The sequence below is a fragment of the Zingiber officinale genome, chromosome 7B (genome assembly GCF_018446385.1).
Source record: "Zingiber officinale cultivar Zhangliang chromosome 7B, Zo_v1.1, whole genome shotgun sequence".
NCBI classification, from domain to species: domain Eukaryota; kingdom Viridiplantae; phylum Streptophyta; class Magnoliopsida; order Zingiberales; family Zingiberaceae; genus Zingiber; species Zingiber officinale.
Window position 1 is genome coordinate 33373262 of NC_055999.1, and position 13295 is coordinate 33386556.

Here is a 13295-nt window from a genome sequence, read left to right on the forward strand (position 1 = left end):
GGCAAATCAACATCCCTCCTACTCCTCAAGCGATGGCTTGGAGACCCGGTAATCGAGGTTCCACCAGTGCCCAAGGAGTCGTCACGGCTACGAGACAAGAATCCTACCTCATTCGGTGGTGCTCAACAGGAGAGAGTTTCGAGCTGTGAGCCTCGGATGCCGGGCTTGGTTGGCTCTTGGAGAGCACCATGGAGCTTCTTGATGGAAGTCGAGAAAGTTAAGTGTGCCTCCTTCTGCCTGACAGGAGGCATGTGGTGGGAGAGAGTAAAGAGCAAGAGGGCAATCAATCGGATGAAGTGGATTGATTTTGAGACAGAATTCTACGACGAGTTCTTTCGCCAAAAGATCACCAACAAGCACTACGAGGAGTTTATGGAGTTCAGACAGGGGGATCCGACGGTGGAGGAAGCAGTTAAAAGATTCAACAGGCTAGCTCGTCTCTGCCCAGAAAGGAGCGAGTCGGACTAATGCTCGAATACTGAAGCCTGTGATATCACTTAATGTGAGCAGTGGAACTCATCAGCCCCTAACTGGAGAAGAGTTGGTCGGTAGAGCCTTAGTAGCCGAGCACTATCTGAACAGCATGAAGGCACAAAGAGAGCAGCACAAGCCAATCAAGATGGAGACCAAGACTGGGGGAAATCAGAAACCCCAGTTAAATAATCGAACTGGAAGGCTAAAAGAAAGCGGTGGGATTCAGGAAGTAACCAGAAGGGAGGACCAGAAACCAAGCAGACTAAGCTCCTTCCACCTAAATGTGGGAGAACACATCCGAGGAGCCTCTTGGGTAAGACGGATGTTATTCTTGTGGTCAAGAAGGACACATGGCCAGAGTGTCTAACAAGTTCAGCACCTCACCCAATACAATATGGAGCAAGCCTCGGTTACATTACATGCTGCACTCTGGAAGGACCTCGGATCAGTCAAGGAAGGTTGGAGCTCCACGGTGAATGCGGTATTCTCCCTTACTAAAGAGGAAGCTGCTAGTGCCTCCACGGTCATGTCAAGTAGTTATTTTTCAGATATAGCTACTGACTATTTGACACTTGGGCGACCCATTCTTTTGATCCATACCTTTTGCCAAAGAATTACGGTACCTATGGAAAGCATGAATTCCGGGTTCTTGACAACCCCATACAGGAAAGTCATGGAATCCATCGGTGGCTTGATGCATGCCGGTCGAATTTCGGCCAAGAGTTATGTGGTAATCTGGTAGTTCTCGCCATGCAGGATTTCGATATCATTTTGGGTATGGATTTCCTTAGCAAGTCATGCTTCGATGGACTGCTGCAGAAGAAAAGTGATCTTTAGTCCGAAGGTGAATCATCCTTTGAATTTACAGAGTGCGAAGACTGGAAATTTCTCTCTTCCCTCGACTCACGGATGCTAGTTAAAGGGTGTCTTGGTTTCTTCATTCATTGTGAGTCTGAGAAGAAGAAGAAGACCTAGCGGGAGGAAGTTCGGGTGATGTGAGTATCGGTATTCCCGGAAGAGCTACGGACTACCTCCCAACAGAAGTGGAGTTTGAGATTGAACTGGTTCCTGGTACCGATCCAATTTCAAAAGCTCCATATCGCATGTCTCCAGCAGAGCTAAAAGAGTTACAAGAGCAACTTCAGGAGCTACTTGACAAGGGTTTCATTCGCCCTAGTCACTCACCATGGGGAGCTCCTGTGTTGTTTGTCAAGAAGAAGGATGGATCTATGCGGATGTGCATAGATTATAGGGCTCTGAATCAGGTGACCATCAAGAACAAGTATCCACTGCCCAGGATCGATGATTTATTTGATCAATTGAAAGGTGCAATAGTGTTCTCCAAGATAGATCTGCGCTTTGGGTACCATCAGTTGAAAGTGAAGGAGAGTGACATACCCAGAACAGCTTTCAGGACCAGATACGGACACTACGAATTCGTAGTCATGCCTTTTGGTGTGACTAATGCACCTGCAGTCTTCATGGACTTGATGAATAGAGTGTTCAGAGAATACCTTGACAAATTTGTCATTGTGTTCATCGACGACATTCTAGTCTATTCCAGAACTTCAGATGACACGCACTTGAGAATAGTTCTGCAGACCCTTCAACAAAAGCAACTCTATGCTAAATTCTCAAAGTGCGAGTTACGGTTGAGCAGTGGCATTTCTAGGTCACATTGTTTCAAAGAAAGGCATTGGTAGATCCATTCAAAGTAGAAGCGATCAAGAATTGGACCCAAGAATGCCGGAGATCGAAGCTTCCTTGGTTTAGGGTACTACGGAAATTTGTGGAGGACTTTTCGGGATAGCCTCTCCACTTTGACCCTCACCGGGAAGGACAAAGTTTGAATGGTCGATAAATGTGAGCGAGTTTTCAAGAACTCAAGAGGAGACCGACGGTGCTCTATCTTGGTATTCGAGAGGATGACAAGAGTTTTGACATCTAGGTGATGCTTCCAAGATGGGCTTAGGTGCTCATGCAGGAAGGAAAAGTTATAGCTTATGCAAGACAACTCAAAGACTACGAAAGGAATTACCCCACTCATGATCTAGAGCTAGCTGTAGTTTTTGCATTGAAACTCTGGCGACACTACTTGTATGGAGTCCAGTGCAGAATCTTCACAGACCATCGAGTCTTAAGTACTTCTTCACTCGGAAGGACTTAAACATGAGGCAGCAGGTGGCTAGAGTTGGTCAAAGATTATGACTTCTACCACCCGTAAAGCTAATAAAGTGGCGGATGCATTAAGCGGAAGTCCAGTGCATCCTTGATGTCCTTATCATCATTAGCCCTACCACTACAGAAAGAGTTGTCGGATTTGGGCTTGAAATTATTTATGGGCAACTTTCTGCATTGACCCTAGAGTCAACCCCGCTGAGGATATACTGAAAAGCAAAGTGAAGATTCGGATATCCAAAAGATCAAGCAAGGGATACGAAGTAGAAAATTCAATTTCGAGTATCAGACGGTGGAATTCTTTATCGGGAAGCCGTCTTTGTGTTCCCAATGATGAAGAGCCGAGAAAGAAAATTTTAGAAGAAGCTCACAGTACACCGTACTCTATGCATCCTGGATCCACCAAGATGTATCAAGATCTCAAACAGAGGTTACGGTGGTCCGGACTCAAAGAGATGTAGCTAAATATGTCAGTACCTGCCGACAGTCAGAGAGACCGGGAGGGATGCTAACCTCTTTCTATACAGTGGAAGTGGGAAGACATCTCTATAGACTAGGTCTCCCCAGAACTACGAATGGATATGATGCAATATGGGTAATAGTGGATAGATTGACCAAGTCCATTTTCTAGCCATCAGAGTGTCACTCTATAGAGCAGTTAGCACAGTTGTATGTTAAAGAGGTGATCGGACTTCACGGAGTTCCCAAATCTATTATTTCCGATAGAGATGGGCGCTTCACCTCTCACTTTTGGGGGTGGAATGCACTAGGCACCAAGCTCAAGTTCGACCTTCCATCCTCGGTGATGGACGGACAGGCGAGTAAATCGAGATCTAGAAGATATGCTTAGGGCTTGTGCATTAGATTTTAAAGGCAGTTGGTGCAAGTATCCATGCTTAGTTGACTACAACAACAACTACCAAGCCACCATCAGGATGGCACCATATGAAGCATTGTATGGCGAAAGTGCAGATCACCTATACTGGCAAGAAGTGGAGAAAGAAGAGAAATGGAAGTAGAGTTGGGCAGACTGAGATGATAGAATAAACCACTCGGGTTATTCGAAGATCGAGGAGGGATTGAGGCCGCGAGTGAGATGGAAAAGCTATCTTGACACACGAAGGCCACCGGAATTCAACTAGGAGATTGGTCTTTCTCGAGGTTGCTCCTATGAAGGGGTGATGAGATTTGGCAAGAAGGGCAAATTAAGTCCTCATTATGTAGGACCGCACTGATTTCGAAAGGATTGGTAAAGTGGCTTATAAGTGGATTTGCCACTGGACATGTCAGCAGACACAATGTGTTTCATGTCTCCATGTTAAAGAAGTGTCTTCATGACCCTAGCCAAGTGATTGAGCCTCGGTCAGTGTCCAAGAGGATCTTAGTTATGAGAGTAGACTTACACAGATAGTGAGAGCGGTCAAGAGACTAAGAAACAAAGAAGTGCCACTAGTGAAGGTCGTGCAGCGGAACCGAAGCACGAGAAGTCACTTGGGAACGAGAGGACAGTATGAGGCAGAAATATCCAGAACTATTCTAAGTTCGAGGACGAACTTTTTATAAGGTATGGGGAGTTGTAACGACCTAATTCTCCTTACTTTGAGTTCTAAATATCTTTGAAAATGTCTAAAAATACTTTTAAAATATTCTAGGGATTTTTAGGAATTTTTAGAGTATTTTTATGCAATTTTTGGAGGTCGTTTAGTAGGGTTACAAAAGAAAGAAGTTTTGACCAAAAATGTAGAAGGTGAGATTCGAAACCACGACCTCGGGTCGGACTGACCCAAGCGAAACCGGCCCGACCAGCTGAGCTGCGCGTGATTTGTTAACCAAGTATGTAGCGAAATATATTTAAGCTATAGTTGGGAACGTTTAAAATAAATTGGAATTAAAAGTGCGCGACTGAGGATTTGAAACCCAAACCTGTGGCTTCAAGCAAAACTCAGCTGACCAGCTGCGCCAGCGGGCTGTGTTAACCTAAGATGGAGAGAAATATATTTAAGGTATGGTATTTAATAAAATAACCTAGGTTGTAAAAGAGGTTAAGTTAAGAGAGGAAAACCTAAAATTTTCTCTCAAAATTTCCCTTCTCCTCACGCACGCGGCGCCGTTTCTTCTCTCGGGCGAAAACCCCAGCCAAGGCTAGGGTTCCTCCCTCCGGCGTCGGCGAGGTGTTTTCCGGCCGATCTCCACCCGTGGGTGACCATTCCGGCAGGGGAAGCTCGGGGAACACAAGGAAACGGGAGGAAACGAAGCTCTACCAAAACCCTAGGACACTTCTCTTCGGTTGTAAGTCCAAGAACCCGATGTAAGTGCTTCTCACCTGCGGTAGGAGTAGCTTTCGGGGTTTTCGTTTGCGTTTTGTTATTGTGTAATGAACAAGAGCAGTTTTTTCATTCTAGAGTATGGAATTGATTGCAACCCTTGTTTTACAATCTGGTTTAAGATTTGGGATAGGTTCTTTTGGCTATTTTTAATACACGGACAGAATCTTGATGTTTCCTTTGTTTATCACAGCAGGTTTTTGATGTGTTTACCTCACAATTCAAGCATGTTTAAGTAGATACAAATTACTTCAAGCTACAGCATGATGAAAGATTGTTGGTTTATGAATAAGTTAGTTGTTACAAGCTTGATGTGTGGAAACTTTTACTGCTGTGAGCCTAACTAAGATTTACTATCTATGACCATGTAGTTCTGTTATTGGCTGTTGAATTTGGTTTGAACATATCATGTTATATTTCAGTGATATAGTTGTTCTTTCTTTAATTATTGTGGAGTTTATTTGAACATGTACTGGATAATATTTTATATCAGTGCCATGTAGTTTAAAATCTCTTGTTTGTTGAATAAATGAGAGAAGTACAAGTAAAGCAATATTAAGATACAATCTGATCCTAAGTTTCAGAAGTTAGAATCAAGGCACACTAAGTGTTTAAATAGATGCCAAGGCATTTATTTAGAAGAAGTAATTAAAGAAGTATATAAAGAAAAGTATTTTACTTTTAAAAGGCATGTACCGGACACAATGTCCAAGGGATGGGCTCCTAGTTGCCCCTAGACATAAGGTCTAGAAGTGTCTTAATGGTTTTGGGATTAGCTACCTCAATTCTCATTAAGAAAGGCACGCAAAGTGGTACAATGCCGGGCCCAAGTTAAGTTGAATATTATTTTAAAGTATAAAAGTATTAATTTGGAAACAAACAGAACAAGCTCTTTCTTTTATCTTAGTTGCAAATTCTAGCAAGTTAAATGGTTGTTTCCTTTAGAGATGCATGATGTAGTTCTATTTGCTATTTTCATGTTGAGCATGTACTTCCTGTTTTCTGTTATGCTTATGCATTCCTTATCGGATTTTGTGAGTAGAAAGCACTTACTAAGCTTTTAGCTTATAGATACTACTGTCCTCCTACTGCAGATACGGATAAAAATAAAGGAAAAGCTAAAGTGGTGTAGAAGAAGGCGACACGGAGTCGTTGATGGTGTGTGTGTGGTGGCTGATATGGAAGCTTGGGACCTTGCTAGAAGAATTTACAAATCGTACCTGCTGGTGTTTTTAGTTACTGCTAGAGTAGAATTTATTTTGCATTGCTAAGGATTGGTATAGATTGCTTCAATGAGAATCTGCCGTATGATTCATCTTAACTCTTTCTGCTGTAGTGATAGATTCATTTGCTGTATTTGGTTAGCTTTAATGATTCTTTTGTTATGGTTAAGTGCTGCTTGGAATTTCTACAGTAAGTGCTTATTTCGGATCAGCAAGTGTGAAGTAAGACCATATCTGATTTGAGTTCGATTTTTATAAAGGAAGTTCATATCTGATTTTCAGTTTGCAAACTTAATTAGAAGTGTGAAGTGGTATGCTCAGTTGCTTTAGATTCTGTTATAGCATGAAATTTCTGCAGTAGGATCAGTTTCTGTGATCAACAAGTTTTATTACAGTAAATGGATTGGTTACCTAGTATTGCTGAAACGTTTCTTGGTACTGCTTGATTTAATTCGGACTGGTAATTATTGAAGTTGAGTCTCTTTGAAATTCTATTGTAAATGCATGCAAATCTTGTATAGCAGAAATCTTATGCGTAACCAGTAGTATACAAATAGGAAATTTGAAAGTTGCTGGAATTTTCTTCCCATTACAATTGCAGCATGCAATACAGATTTCCCTTTTTATGTTGCTGCCTTGAAACTTAAGTACCCTAGTTTTTTTAAAATCTCAGAATGAATCACTACATTCTTTTAATAGATATAGAGGCATGTTGTACATATGATCAGTAGTCAAGTAGCTATGCTTATTTAGGTACAGTAGGCATGTTCTATTTGATTGGGCAGTAGAAGTATATAAGCTACATATGTCCGTATGCTATGCTTACTTGTTGTCTCACTTAATTGCATGTTTGATAAAAAAAAAAAAATAGTGGTTAAGTAACGTTCACCCTAAGAGTAGTAGTAAAGAATTTGGGTGGGCGTTACATGTTATGCCATGCTTTGTATGATACCATGCCATGCCATGCTTGCATATTCAGTCTGTTTTTCAAACAGCATGATTTAAAAACATATTTGCATCGTATGCATGATTCAGTGAGGTAGATGGTTTCTTACTAAGCTTTTTAGCTTACAGATACTATTTTCCTTATACTGCAGATACAGATAAAAGGGAAATGGACTAGCAGTGAAGGCTGGAGGTCAGTGCAGATGAGGATGTGTGTTGCAGGAACTGGAATAAAGATCCTAGGGATCTAGTTTTATTTTACTACGCATTAGAACTTGTAGCAAGTCTAGTTATTAAAGTCTTGTTCTCTTTTCCCTTATGCTTCGCATTCTAGTATGGTTAATGGTATGAACTAGTGAACATGCATTATATTATGTCTTGAATGTTGCCCAATGTATGATAGAATAGTTATTAGTATATGTTTAGAGTGTTGCAGGTGGTTTTGGCACGACAAAGTGTCGAAATCAGCATCTCTGATTTCGTAATCAGGAAATCAGACGCTGGATCGGTCTGCCGACCGATCTAGTAGTGTACCAGGCTTCTGGATCGGTCAGCCGACCGATCCAGACAGATACAGTATGCTACTGTATCCTCCTGGATCGGTCAGCCGACCGATCCAACACGATACAGTAGAGTTCCAGGGGTTTCGGGTGCCTGGATCGGTCGGTCGACCGATCCAGACATACCTGGATCGGTCCGCCGACCGATCCAGCCACACCTGGATCGGTCTGCCGACCGATCCAATTGGGAACAGAATGCCCATAGCTTCGATCGATCTGCGGATCGATCGGCAGGTCTGTAGTTAGTTGGGAAGTTTAATTTCTAGTCCCTAGCTCAGTTGGGATGTTCAGTTTTCCCTCCTTAGCATATGTACATCAGCAAAGAAGGTCTTTAGACCTTTCTTAGCAATTGTATCCGTCATTAGTAGAGTAAAATTTTAATTAGCCCAGCTTTCCGCACAGCATAGTTTAGCATAATTGTAGCGACCGGCCTTGCAGCCGGTACCCAGAAGGTGGATCGTTATAATGTAGGAAAATACTTAACTCCGTAATCGATCCCCATACAAATTGTGATAAGAGTTGCTTAAAAGCAATAGGAATCAGTCTTTGCATTATGATATGACAATCATGACTTTTCATACCAATTAACTTCCATTCTTTCATATCGATACATCTTCCAAGATTAGAGACATACCCATCTAGAAATTTCAAAGATTTCAACCATTCACATAGGACACGTCTTTGATCCTTATTTAATGTATAAATTGCCTTTGGCTTTGGTCCTCTACTATTTTCATCGACATCAAGAGTGGGTCTTTTACATATGAGTCGCATATCTTTTCTTTCATTGAGATTGTCTTTTGTTTTTCCGGTGATATCCATCACAGTATTTATCAGATTATTAAAAACATTCTTCTCAATATGCATTACATCGAGATTATGATGTATCAAATGACTATACCAATACGGTAAATCCCAAAATATACTTCGTTTAGTCCATTTATGTGTACTCCCATATTCATATGTTGTACCATATGGTTGTTCAATAACAGAGGGAAAGTGATGCACTCTGTACCAAATATCTTGACCTGTCAATCTCAATGGCGGAAGTGTTCTTTCGATCCTATTTTTAGTGAATTCATCTTTATTCTTTCTGAACTTATGATTTGTGGGTAAGAATTGCCTGTGACAATCAAAATAACTTGGTTCCTTTCCGTGTTTCAATCTGAATGACTTTGATCTCTCCATACATATTGGGCATCCCAAGATCCCAGTAGTACTCCAACCTGATAGCATACCATAAGCTGGAAAGTCATTTATGGTCCAAAGAAGAGCAGCCTTCAGTATAAACATCTGGTTAGAATGAACATCGTATGTAGGAACACCTTCATCCCATAGTTGTTTAAGTTCTGCTATCAGAGGTTGCATATAAATATCTATTAACTTCTTTGGATTTTGCGGACCTGGTACAACCAATGTTAAAAATATATAAGGTGTTTTCATGCACATCCCAGGTGGAAGATTATACGGCGTTAAGATAACTGGCCAACAAGAATAATTTCTTCCTGATTTACCAAACGGAGCAAATCCATCAGCACAAAGACATAATCTAATATTTCTAGTCTCCTTTGCAAAATCTGGATATGTTCTATCAAAATTTTTCCACGCATCTGCATCTGATGGATGACACATTAAACCCTCTTCTATTTGATGAGTTGCATGCCAAGTCATGTGTTCCGCAGTTGCCTTTGATGCATACAATCTTTGTAACCTAGGAGTTAAAGGTAAATAAAACAACTGGCTGTGTGCTTTACGTCGTTATTGACTCCTTCTGGTTGTCTTATACCTATCTTGATTACAGAATTTACAAACCTCTACATCTGCATCATCTCCCCAATATAACATACACCATCTCTGCAAACATCAATTCTTTCAACTAGAAGACCTAAATCTTTCACCAGTTTTTTTCATACTGTAAAAATCAAGAGACAAATTGTGATCACGTGGCAATGTATCGTCAATCGCTTGAACAATATCATTAAAACAATATTGTGACATATTATGATCTGCCGTTATATTTAATAATCTGGATGTGAGAGATAATTTAGTCTGACTGTCACAACCGGAATATAATGGTTCATTTGCAGCACTCAATACTTCTTGAAATTTGTAATATATTTCATCCAGACCTGGTACATCAGGCTCCTCCAACGGCAATGTATTAGTGGCAAACATTTGTTCACTTGTTGGAGGAAAACTAGAACTTGCACCAAGCGTCTCGGGGATATAATTCTAACAACTTGCATCAATTACCATTCTCTGATATGGATTGAATTGTTTATAATAACTTTGATCCCCACTAGCGGAGGCTTGAAAATTCCGTCCATAATCCTCATCAGATATGAACGGTTTGCAATGACTTGTCCAATTATAATAATTCGGAGTAAAACCAAATCTACAAAGATGTTCTTCAACTTTATCGGTGGGTAAAAATTTTCCATTGTGACATTTTCTACACTCGCACCTTATCTTCTTGCCATCCATATACATAATTTGAGTAAATGCAAAATTTAAAAATTACCTCAGTCCAGTGATAAACTCAGGAGTTAACCCCTGACGATTAGGCAAATTCTTGTTATACATCCAACTTCGCTCATTCTGCATTTTACCTGAATTCAACTATTCAGTTAAACATTATTAAAAGTTACTATAGATAAATCTTATCATTGAAGACAAAACAAAAACAACAACTAATCAAAAAGAAGGAACGCAATTAATCAACTATAATATAATTAATTATTTAAAGCTAACTTTATATACAAATTAGTAAATGCATAATAATGAACTTAAGAATACCGAAAAGAGGTCAACAAATACAGCTGTCTTCCACTACACTGAGATCACGCCAAAATAAGACCTGCACAAACAACATTATCAATTAAGACAGTAAATTTTGAAAATTAACTTAAATTTCAGAAGGTGCGTGCACGGCGGCGGCCATACGTCGTCCAGCCATCGCAAGGCAGCGGGCAGCCACACGCCGGCCAGGCAGCGCTGCCTGCCAGCGGCCAGACAAGGACTGACGGCAGCCAGACGGAGCCAGCCGTAGGCAAGGAAGGGCCTGCCGGAGGCCAGGCAGGTGCTTGGCAGCGGCGGCCAGGCAGCGCCTGTCGGCGGCGGCCATGCACGCGGCTGGCGGCAGCAGCCAGCACGCGCCTGGCGCCGGCGGCCATGCGCGCGCCTGCCAGCGGCGAACCCACGCCGGCAAGCACACCCGCGACATCGACAGAGAGAGATCCGAGAGCAGAGGGCTAACCAAACGAAAACCTTCACCGCCGATCGTCACAGATCACGCCGTCGCCGGTCGGAGATGCGGCCGAAATCCTGGAAATCGCAGCTGAGAAGGGGAACGGGGGAGAGACGAAAGAAATGAGGGAAGGGAAAAAGAATCGGATTGATGTTTAGATCTAGGGTTTTTAGGAACAAATATATTTTGTTCCCAATTTCGTCCCTAAATTTGGGACAAATCCATGGATTCGTCCCAAATTTTGGGACAAATCCTGGATTCGTCCCAAAATCTGGGACAAATTCAGAAATTTGTCCCAGAATTTATTTTTTTTTAAATAAAAGAGGAACAAAATCAAAAGAATAAATACGGACATAGAGATATCGGAATTTGATGAAACAAGTTTCTATACGTTCGTATCATTGCCCTGATTGTAAATACATAAATAAAAATATTTTTGACCAAATATATTTATTTTTAGAATTTTTTAATCCCAATTTGACCTAATTGGGTGTTAAAAATTCAAATCACTGAAAATATTAATTAAAAATTATGGAAGATGACGTATTTAGGATCAGCTCAATGATACGGATGCATAGAAACTTGTTTCATCAAATTCTGATGTTTCTAGGTCCATATTTAAGCCTTAGGTGTTTCATTTTATTTATTTAAAAATATTTTCAATTTTGGGATGAATCCTGGATTTGTCCCAAAATCCAGAGATTCGTCCCAAAAATTTATTTATTAAAAAAAAAAACAAAATTGGACGCCTTAAATACGGTCCTAGAGACATCAGAATTTGATGAAACAAGTTTCTATGCGCTCGTATCATTGTCCTGATCGTAAATCTATCAATAAAAATATTTTTTACCAAATATATATATTTTTGGAATTTTTTAATCCCAATTTGACCTAATTTGGTGTTAAAAATTCAAATCACTGAAAATATTAATTAAAAATTATGGATGATGACGTATTTACGATCATCTCAACGATACGGACGCATAGAAACTTGTTTCATCAAATTCTGATGTCTCTAGGTCCATATTTAAGCTTTCGGACACTAATTTACAACCGTTCATTACACAACACCTTTTTAGTTAGTTTCAACCTATATATGTTTTAAAAATTATATAACTAGAGACATCGGAATTTAATGAAACAAGTTTTTATACGTTCGTATCATTACCCTGATTGTAAATACATAAATAAAAATATTTTTGACCAAATATATTTACTTTTAGAATTTTTTAATCCTAATTTGACCTAATTGGGTATTAAAAATTCAAATCACTGAAAATATTAACTAAAAATTATGGATGATGACATATTTAGGATCAGCTCAACGATACGGATGCATAGAAACTTGTTTCATCAAATTCTGATGTCTCTAGGTCCATATTTAAGCCTTAGGTGTTTGATTTTATTTATTTAAAAATATTTTCAGTTTTGGGACGAATCCTGGATTCGTCCCAAAATTTGGGACGAATCCAGACAGAGATTCGTCACAAAAATTTATTTATTAAAAAAAAAACAAAATTAGACGCCTTAAATACGGACCGAGAGATATCGAAATTTGATGAAACAAATTTCTATACGTTCGTATCATTGCCCTGATTGTAAATAGATAAATAAAAATATTTTTGACCAAATATATTTATTTTTAGAATTTTTTAATCCCAATTTGACCTAATTGGGTGTTAAAAATTCAAATCAATGAAAATATTAATTAAAAATTATGGATGATGACGTATTTAGGATCAGCTCAACGATACGGATGCATAGAAACTTGTTTCATCAAATTCCGATGTCTCTAAGTCCATATTTAAGCCTTAGGTGTTTGATTTTATTTATTTAAAAATATTTTTAGTTTTGGGACGAATCTTGAATTCGTTCCAAATTTTGGGATGAATCCAGGAATTCTTCCCAAAGTTTAGGACGAATCTCTGGATTCGTCCCAAATTTTGGGACTAATCCAGAGATTCGTTCCAAAAATTTATTTATTAAAAAAAAAACAAAATTAGACGTCTTAAATACGAACCTAGAGACATCAGAATTTGATGAAACAAGTTTCTATACGTTCGTATCATTGCCCTGATTGTAAATACATAAATAAAAATATTTTTGACAAAATATATTTATTTTTAGAATTTTTTAATCCCAATTTTACCTAATTGGGTGTTAAAAATTCCAATCACTGAAAATATTAATTAAAAATTATGGATGATGACGTATTTAGGATCAGCTCAACGATACGGACACATAGAAACTTGTTTCATCAAATTGCGATATCTCTAGGTCCATATTTAAGCCTTAGGTGTTTGATTTTATTTATTTAAAAATATTTTCAATTTTGGGACAAATC

The 13295-nt window shown here is 39.4% G+C and overlaps 1 long non-coding RNA gene across 1 annotated transcript; it reads left to right on the forward strand.

The window, feature by feature from the left end:
• Nucleotides 1–4707: 4707 nt before the first annotated feature.
• LOC122005653 lies at nt 4708–7099 on the forward strand. The gene is made up of 2 exons (XR_006118450.1): nt 4708–4960; nt 6071–7099. It is a non-coding gene; the product is annotated as an uncharacterized LOC122005653 (long non-coding RNA).
• Nucleotides 7100–13295: the final 6196 nt, after the last annotated feature.